Below are 10,060 nucleotides of genomic sequence, written 5' to 3' on the forward strand. Positions count from 1 at the left end.
CGTGTCCATGGGCTGAAAGATCTGCCAGGGATGGAAGAAGAAACACCCAGCAGTCATCTGGTTGAGCTTGGACTTTTTTTTTTTTGTGATGGGTTGTTTTACAGCTGGATCATTTTGACAGAACCAGGCTAGGGATGAGCTTTTCATGAGTTTCACCAGGAAATGCGTGGGGCTGTTGCCCCCGCGGGGTGGTTGGCAGCATCAGGTAACTTGAGGACCAAGGCCCTGCATCTTGCACTACCAGACCGTGTCTGCTTGCGCTTCAAACCCAGATGTCCACGTGGTTTCACAGAAATTCTACCGGGGGCACGTTGGCTTCTTGGGAAGCCAGCTGGCCATGGCAGAGCATGGGAAGGCTCAGCCCCACGGCTTGGGGACTCAGTCCCACAGGTGGAGGACTGAGCCTCACTGCTTGGGGACTCAGTCCCATGGCTCAGGGATTCACCCCCCCAGTCCAGCCACACAGGGAAGATGCCGGGGGTGCCGGGATGGAGGGGCTGAGCACCAGCCACCCCCGGGGATGGGAAGCTCGGTGGGGCAAAGGCCTGTCCAGGAGCTGCCCCGATGGCCGCTGCCCGTGTGCCGCGGGTCCGCCCGGCTCTGACCAGGGCCCTGCGTGTCCGTGTCGGGCGGGGAGGGGACGGCGGGGGCTATCAGCCGCCGGGTGGGGGGCAACCCGCGGCGGGGTTGATGCTCACGCATTTGCACCGGCCCTGCAGTGGGGAAGAATACCGAAAGGTGCGTTTCGGTGCGGCCGGAGACCTGATCGGAAAAGACGACCCGCCTGCGCGGACACGCGTGTCCGGAGCCAGATTGTCCTTTTGTTCCCCCCCGCCCCCCTTAAAAACTAGAGGAGACCGGCCAAAGGGGTCGCTGATACAGCTCCCCCCCCGCCCCGCGTCCCCCATCCCCATCCCAGTCCCCGTGGGAAGCGCTGCAGAGCAGCTGGCGATGGGCTGATAGCAGTGATGGGCTGATAAGGGCGATGGGCTGATAAGGCTTCGCAGCGTGTGCCCGCCGCTGCCTTGATGTGCTGCTGCTGTTGCTGCTGCCGCCACGTCTGCGGCGGGGCCAGGGCTGGCGAGAGCCACCCTGCCAGGGAAGGACTTCCACGGGCGGAGAGGTTCGCAGTGTAATGAACAGCCCTTATCGTCGCTGGTATCTTTACAACTGCTCAGATGACTTTTTAATTGTGGCTCTAATGCGTTTAATTATGACAACTCTTCCCCATTTTCGAGTATGATGTATTAATATTACAGATCATTAACATTGCTAAATTACTGTAATGACACAGAGTCCTCAGTGTCCCAGTTAGATGGAAAAAAAGACCCGCTCTTCTCATTTGGCTCTTTTGTTATTTGCCTTATAGGAAATTCGTGCACGATTCTTGAGTCTTTAAAGCATGTAGGAGAGGCTGCTGCTGCTGCACCCTCCTTATTAAATTATTGATAGAGAAAATCCCCCATGTAAAACTTCCCCAGCCCGAGACGGCGCAGGAGCTAATATTGTCTTTCTAATATCCACTTCATCAATGGAAAAGTTAGAAAGCCTGGGCTCTTGAGCGGGTCCCCCCCCTCCCCTCGTTCATAATTAGAGCAGACCGTATTTAACATCTGCAAAATAGTCATGCTTATAAGGAATGAGAAATGCGAGATGTTCCATTCTGTTTGCAATGGTTAGACCGTTTTAATCTCTTAACTTCAATATATGTCCTCTAGCAGGCTATACTTCTTGGATTTCATTTTTAGATCCTTAAGGCTGCATATATCTGTCAAACAGACATAATGAATTTAAAGTGCTAATGCCTAGAAGACCAGAAAAAACATTGAAATATATCCTTGGTTGATTAAATTACCACCTCTAGCTACTTTACCTCCTTATGTCCAAACAGATTTCCCTTTTTACTTACCAAGTACCGGATCTGGGAGATGTGGAAGATGTAATTTCATGGTAAAAAGAAAAAGAAAAAAAAAAACCCCAAACCAAAAAAACCCCACAACCAAAAAAACCCAACAAACAACAACAACCACCCATGCTCGGGTCTTCAGACAAGTACTTTTTTTTATTTTTTTTTCTTTAAACATCTTTTCAGACATGTGCCTGTACGACGGGACTCGCCACTGCCTGGAGATGTTTCTCAATTACACCCCACCTCCAGGGCGACCCGCGGGTGGGAACCCCCTGACTTTGCTGCGCTCTCCTCGACACCCAGTGACAGGGGAAACGATGGGAGGGGGACACAAGGACGAGATGAAGGCGCATCCGACGGCGGGAGAAGAGGGCGGCCCGGCCCGGCCACCCCCTGCCCCCGCCCCGGGGGGAGCGTGTCCCCCTGCTCGGAGCGGAGCGGGGTGGCCCCGTGTGGGGTTGGGGGGGACACACAGGAGACACGATGGGACGGTGGCGGCCCCCGGGGGTGCCGCGCCTGGGCGAGGGACCGGCGAGGCTGGGGCGAGCGGGGACGGAGGGGAGGCGAGGAGATTTGTCGCGCTTTGAAATGAAACGTTATAATCCCTCCAACAATCCTGTTGACTGTGAGCTCTAGCGCCGGGAGTACAACACGGCAAAAAAAAAAAAAAAAAAAAAAAAAAAAAGAAAAAAGAAAAAAAGATACATTGTTGGATAAACAGCTCCTTATAGGTAAAAAACTGAATGGGCCAAATAGATGAATAAGGTGACACAATGGGAGCGGGGGGGATGGTGAAAGGAAAGGAGTCGGTGGCAGTGGAAGAAAAAGGTAAAAGTGAACAGAGGAGAGAAAAGGAGAGAAAAGAAAAAAATGTAAATGAGTGAGACAAAAAAGCAAAGAGAAAAAGAAAAGAGAACAAGAGGGGGAAAGAAGTAATATTTTCCTTGATAAAAATGCACAAAAGGGAAGATGAACTTTGTTCTTTTTCTCTTTCTACTCTCCTCTCTCTTTCTGCTTTTCGCCTCGCAGCACGCCAGCCTAAGCTGAGAGCTGTAATGTCATTAAATTGCAAATGCTTTTTCATTTCCGACACACACTGTTTACTTATCTGGCAAAAACATATGTTGGAAGGAATCCGTTAAATTCTGCCCATTGCCTTGGGTAAAAGTGCAATGGAAACGGACCCACTGAGCTTCTTCTTTCTTCTTCTTTTAGCACTTCCCTTATCTACAAGACTGCTTCGCAGAAAACTGGCTAGTTCAATGAAAAATGAAGATACAGCAGGAGATTAGAGAAGAACACTGAGCAAAAAATTCCTGGAGAGAGGGTCACTCCATTGCAAATGATTTCACTCCTCTAGATCTGCATAAATTACTATTTTTAAGGCATCTCCAAAGTCTGTATATTTTTCTCACTCTGTCAAACATTTAATTTCACGCCCCGTGTTCTGAATATGCTAAAATGCATATCTCTGATGCACCTTTAAGCCAGAAAAACGAATGCAAAATTGAAGATAAAATGATGTGATTTGCACTACAAGCCTATTACTTGAGGTATTTACATATAGTTTACCTCTGCAGTTCTGAGAATGATTTATTAAAAAAAAAATCTGGATTAAGCTCATATAAATATGTATAAATCTTTGTTTAGAAAATAGATTTTGCAGCTGTTGTGTCAAAAAGTTCTTTAAGATTCTGTGAAGAATTTTCCTTTTAGCCTGCGTTAAAAAAGAGGGGGAAAGGACAGTATTTGACATCCTGCTTTGGCAGGAAGGAAAACACATACACACACACACACACACGCACGTTCAGACATTCAGGATTTTTCTAAAGACTCGTGGGTTGGGTTTTTGGGTTTGGTGGTTTTATTCTTTTTTTTTTTTATTTTGGTATTTCACACTTTTCTTCCTAAACTTCTCCGTCTCCCTTCCTCTCCCTAGTCCCATTCGCCGGGACGCGGAATCCGCCGCGCTCCGGGTTTCCCCGAGCGTGTGAAATAGCGGGGCAGGTGGAGTAAAACAATGGCAGGCTGGGGAAAAAAAAAGCAAAACAACCCCAAAACCCAATAAATCACCCAAATCCCACGGTAGAGGACAAGGCACCCGCAGGGGTGGAGGGGGGGCTGCCCTCCCGTCCGGGCCGTGCCCCCAGCCCCGCACACGCCGCCCCGGCGCCGCCGCCGCCGTTCCTTCCTTCGGCGGCTCGTCCCCCTCCCATGGCTGCTGCCGGAGGAGCCGCGCCGGGGCTTTGGCCTCTTCCGACCCTCTCCCTTTTCGCCTCGCTAAGCGACGCGAAGGGAAATGTCCCTCCTGTGCGTGTCCCCCCCACTTCTCCCGCCCCGGCAGGTGGGTAGGGAGGCCGGGAGGTCGCGCTCGCTCCCCGCCCGCCCTGCCCTGCCCGTACCGGGGAGGGTCGCTCCTTCTGAGGCGGTGAACGGGGGGAGAGGGGTCCGGGTCGTGCCGGCACCTCTCTGTCCGGGGAACCCGTCCCCCCGCCCGGGACAGCCCGCAGCCGGTCCCCCGGGGCGGTGCGGAGCGGCCCAAGGGCTCCCCCCGGCGGCGGCGGCGACGCCCGGACACGGGAAACCGGAGCGGCCCCAGCCCCCGAGGTGTCTCGGCGAGGTGTCCCCCTCCTCCTCTTTCTCCTTCCCCAGCCCATGGAAAGGAAGCGTGGGCCGGCGGCCCCCAGGGTTGTCGCCCCAAACGCCGAGGAGGGGTGTGAAGGTGCTCGCTGTCGCCATCCAACTTCACGGAGTTGACCCGAAGCAATTCCCAAAACCGCCTCTGAAGACGGTGCGTGGCGGTTCCTTCCTCCGGCACATGCAACAGCCGCGACTTGGGGGGTGAGGGGTGTAAGTAGTGAGGGCACTTGCTTGGGATAACCGCACGCTCCATAGGGAAGAAGAGACTTTTCAGATAACTTCAAGGTTAATTCAAGACTTAGCTGCAAAATCTAGGCTTTGAATAATACATGAATTGCAACGATTCCAGCGGGATATGGTGCCCGGGAAGTGATTTTTCCTCCCCACTCCAGTCCTATCATCCTATTTTCATCTCCAGAAGAGAAGCCCTAGACTTGCTGCTCCCCCCCAACAAAGAAACATGTTGTCGCATGACGCGACAAAGTCACTTGCAACGGCGCCATCCGTATATACACACCGCTGCACGTTTTGGTCTCTGGTAACAGACCTCAGAGATAAGAAATCGAAACTCACAGTCTACACATCGCAAACTCAGTGGTGGAAAACTCTCCTTTTTTTTTCTTTGAAGGTGGTCAGCTCTTCTGGTAAGTGCACAGCAGTTCCCCCCTTGCAGAAATACATCGGGCTGATGGCAGCTGTCAGCTCCTCTCCTGTCGTCCAATAAAGGCTTCGTGCTTTCTCCCTTTGTCAGTCACGGGGTGACTCGGGCCACTGACAGAGTGCCAGCACCACTTGCTGCCTTGGAGGGATGGAGAGCAGGGTCTGAGCTCGTCCCTTGTCCCCACAAAGGAAGGAAAAATCAAATGTATTCAATTCTTCTTGAGGAGAAGCAGCAATGATCCTCATGTGCCGATGACATCAGTGACAACGGCATGGCAGTGGAGATTCCTGAAGGCCATCCCTTCGCATTTAAATAGGAGAAAAATAAAGGCACGAGAGAAATTAAGACCATCTTGAGAAGAGCTTTGTTTTGGACAGCAAAGGTTGATCTCACAGACTTCTCAGAAACAGGTCTGCCAACTGACAGGCATGTAGTAGCCAAAACCTTGTGAGAGGTAGCAGCATGAAACCAAGATGTACAGAGGGCAACCAAGTCTCATGTGCAACGATAACCCTTAAAACAGTGGGATAGTCCCTGCTGTGACAGCAGTACTCTTGCCCCTCTGCAACAAGAGACGTGTGAGGGACATCTGGGCAGTGGCCCCTCTTCAGACAGGTCCAGTTTGATGAAGCTCCACAAGCTTGATAGTCAAGTGAAATCCTGCCATCCATCACCTCTGTGCCACGCCACTGTGTCAAAAAGGCATTTATTAATTTCTAACAACTTCCTGGCATATTCTGCTCTTCATGCATCAGGACTCTGGGTCTGCACCATCATTAGTACACCAAGATTAGTGTTCTGAGAGTCTTAATCCCCACTAAAACCTACTGGAAGAGCTACAGTTGGCCAGGGCAGGGATGGCACTAAGATTTCTGTTGTTTGAAGTTGCTGTTATTTTGATCCAATTCACCATCACACAAGCTGGCTTTGGGCTGGAGGAACAGCTGCAGATCGTGGCACTTTGCACTGAAGGGACAGCTGCACACACGTGTATGGAGGAACTCTCAAGACCCAAAGTGGCTCTACAGAGAAGGACAGGTGCATGACCAGATCACAGAATCACAGAATGGTCGGGGTTGGAAGGGACTTCTAGGGATCACCTAGTCCAACCTCCCTGCCAGAGCAGGGTCACCTAAAGCAGGTTGCACAGGAACGCATCCAAGTGGCTTTTGAACATCTCCAGAGGAGACTCCACCACCTCTCTGGGCAGCCTGTTCCAGGTCATGGTCACGAACATACATTTGCAAAACTGCTGCACTTATTGGAGACCTGAAAGCCACAAATACAGCCCCAGGCACTCCAAGGGGACGTATCAGTGACAGAGGGACAGATGCTCCCTCCCCTCCTACCACTTTCCTTATGAAACCAGCGTGATGGAAATAACAGATGGCCCCGATGGTTCTCAGTTTAAGGCATAGCACTACCCCATCCCTCACCACATGGAGGGTCAATGCTAAGTTACTCTAGGGAGTTTGTCACCACTTGCTTTGTCTCCCAGGAGTCAGCAGAGGCTTCCTCCCCTTGGCACGAAGGCTAGAGCTGAGCAGCTACCGGGGAAGCGCTGGAGATGTGACTCATGGGATTCAAGGGTAACGAGGAAGGCACAGAGAAGACCAAATATCCATAGCTCTGGATGATGAAATATTTTAAAAGCATGTGCTGATACTGCTCACCTTTGTATCTTGCACGATATAGACGCTACATAAATTGTATCCCTTCCCCAAATTCCTCTTAACTTCCTGGCCCGGCATTACCTCCCAGCAATTTTAGTTCTTTTCTACGCAAAAGGAGCAACGCAGCCCCCTCACTGTGAACTGCCCGTGTTTTACACACCGAACTCATCACCCTGCATCGCTTCGATACGGTGTGATCTGCAGGTATATGTCAAAATCCCTGACCCGGCCGGATCCCGTATAGTCTGTCGCAGGAACAGGTATCTGAGCCCCGGGTAGCATTGCCATATGCAGCGTAGGGAACCTTCCATATGGTTTCTGAAAAGTGGTTACAGCACACGTGCACCAGGCACTTTTCAAAGTAAAACAGATCTGTTCATTTTTATTTTCAAAATACCAAAGCAGTAAAATCATGTAATTGAGTAATCACTTGCCAAATTTCCTTTTTTAATCTAATCTATTTTGAGTTACATCAGAGCCAAAATGCAAATTAAACTGGGAAGATTCCAACGTTTATTTTTTTTTTTTTTTCCCTTTTAGAAAACACAATTTAAGGTACTCATAAGTAAGGAAATTTTACAAACCATTTGTTTCGTATGCTGTAAACTTTGCAAAACAAGTTTCAGCCTGAAGTAAATTTTCATAGGTAATAGGTTAAACAGAAGTCTTATGTAAATTTTGATCTCTTCTTAACAATTCCAATGTTCGTTTTGTAAAATTTGATTTGAAAATAATGCCATCGTTTTAAAAGAGGCTCAAAGGGTCAGAAACCAGGCAAAAAAACCACCTGCTCTAACAAGGCACACGTACAGTCTTTCAGCTCTAACTGCTGTACCAAAAAAGGAGAGATTCCTGAAATTGCTCATTTGCAGTCTCCATGAATCGATTTTTTTTTTGGGGGGGTGTCGCTGCTGCAGCATTAAAAGCCAAACTCGCTCGCCAGCCTGGGCAAACTCGTCAGCGCTTGACCACCAGGCGAGACAGATCCTCGCCGTCCCACCACGGCCTCACCAAGTCACACATCTCAGCAGACTGACAAGATAAGAGTAGCCTTCCAGAGTAGCCGCCGTGGGAAACCTTCGCTCTTTGGGTTGCAGTTGCTCAGATCAAGTCTCTCCCTGCCCACGGGCAGACCTTGTGAAGAGCCGTGTGGCCATGCCGGTGTCCTCCCACAGCGCTGCCCTCTCTTGAAAAAGCTGGCACGCGCTGCAGTCATGGCTTTCATGGCGCTTGTCTTTTCTCCCCCTCAAAACTCCTTCCTCAAACCGGGGTCTGCTTGTTGACGCCTCCCAGCCCCTTTTGTAAGGCCCCAAAGGCACCACCTCTTCATTTTCAAATACTTTAAAGCAGTTGAACGGTTTTCCTTTCGCTGGAAAAAAACCCACCCTGATGCTACTGTTGGAAGAGAGCCGTTAAAGGACGGGTTGGGCCAGTCCTTACCACTCAAAATGCCGCAGAAGACGTGGGGGAGGGAGAGATGGCTGATAGTTTGCAAAGGACTTGACTGACCTTGCAGCTGCCCTTCTAAAGGGGATCTTGCCCCTCTTCAACGTGCCTTTTCCACCCTGTCCCCGGCAGTGCCACCGGTACCCATCAAATCCTGACGACCTGGTTCGGTGAGCTCAAACCACCGAGAACTAATTTGTTTTCCCTTTTTCCTGCTGCTGCTAAAGGCTGAGTTTTCTACCAGTTTAACTCCTCAACTCCACCTCACTTAAACTGCCAGGTGACAGCCAGTGTCAAGAGCAGCATGCGGCCAGGGGAACAGGGACGCTTTTTTTTTTTTGGCTACTAGCAGTTAGCTGCGATGTCAACCCACACCGCCAGGTCTCTGATGGCTCGGGAGACTAAAGACACGGTAGAGAGGGCAAAGGAGAGACAGGAAAAGCGTGAAATCAAACCAGACCAAGGATAAAGGGAATAGGCATACTAGATGCAAAGTAGGGGCTGGACTGTGAGCGTTGATCGTGGGAACAGATGGAGAGATAGCGAGAGAAATGACACCCATTACACTCAAAATCACACGTGTGAGAGAGGGGGAGAAGGGAGGGCAGAGCCAGAGCGTGGGGGGGGTGAGATGGAATTCGCAAGACGGGAAAAAAATTTGCAGAAAATAATGGTTTAAGAAAAACTGGAATCGGAACTTGCTGTTCCTGGAAAAATTACCGTCTAGTTGCATCAGCGTGCTTAGAAAAGAACAATCCTTTGAAAAACAGCTTAATACTTTCTCTTTTAATGTTTGACATTTGCAAGGATCACCTGCTCTTTGTACAGTGCATAGTCACACAAAAAAAGAGTTAAAAGGTACAGGGTAACATCAGCTTTGGCCAGCCAAATAAACATTTATTGTATCAACTAGAGGCATAACATCGCACGGATTAAACTAGAGCCAAATCAAATAAAATATTCTTCCAGTTCTGCAGAGGATCGAGATGCAAACAAAAAGATTTTGATACTTCCATGGCTCTCCATTGGCACAGGAACCAGAAAGGAATATTCATTAGATCTGACTATATGTTTGTCTCGTGTGGGAGGTCTTAGTATAGTAATATGTATTAGAAACTTGATATTTTTCCAATCAAGCCTTTCCACTTACATTTACATATATTTAATTGTAAATATTCGTTTTCCTACCTGAAGCACTTTAAATAAATGTACAATAAACACATTCTACACAGAAGGGGAGCGAAGAGCTTCGGGGACTCGTGACCAGCCCTAGAACTGCTCCAGCCTCCCCATTGCTGATCGGGAGCAACGCAAAATGATCCCTCCTCACAGCTTGTGGGGGGGTCTCGTAGACCCAGTGGGTGATCTCACCTTTATTTCTCCGCAACCACAATCCCCCCCCCCCCGACCGACAAATCATAATTGACACAAACTGGCGTGTGTGCCAGTAGAAAAGGTGACGGCTACCAAGGAGATGCCCTCTCACACACAGAAATGGATTTCAGTTTGCAGTCGAGTCAATATACACGTATCTTTTCCGAGCACCGAAACGTGTGGGTAATAGAATGAGTATACGCTGTAACTAGAGCTTTATTTAAAGCTGGTCACCACGGCCAACAGTGGCAGTGCTGCCTCTGGAGGAACATGCCTCAGCCCCTCACAGCGGCCGGGAGCTGCCGTAGCTCTCCCCAAGAATTCCCCGGGGAGGTGGCAGCTTTCAGCGGGCACAAA

Source organism: Larus michahellis, chromosome 1, assembly GCF_964199755.1.
Source record: "Larus michahellis chromosome 1, bLarMic1.1, whole genome shotgun sequence".
Classification (NCBI taxonomy): Eukaryota; Metazoa; Chordata; class Aves; order Charadriiformes; family Laridae; genus Larus; species Larus michahellis.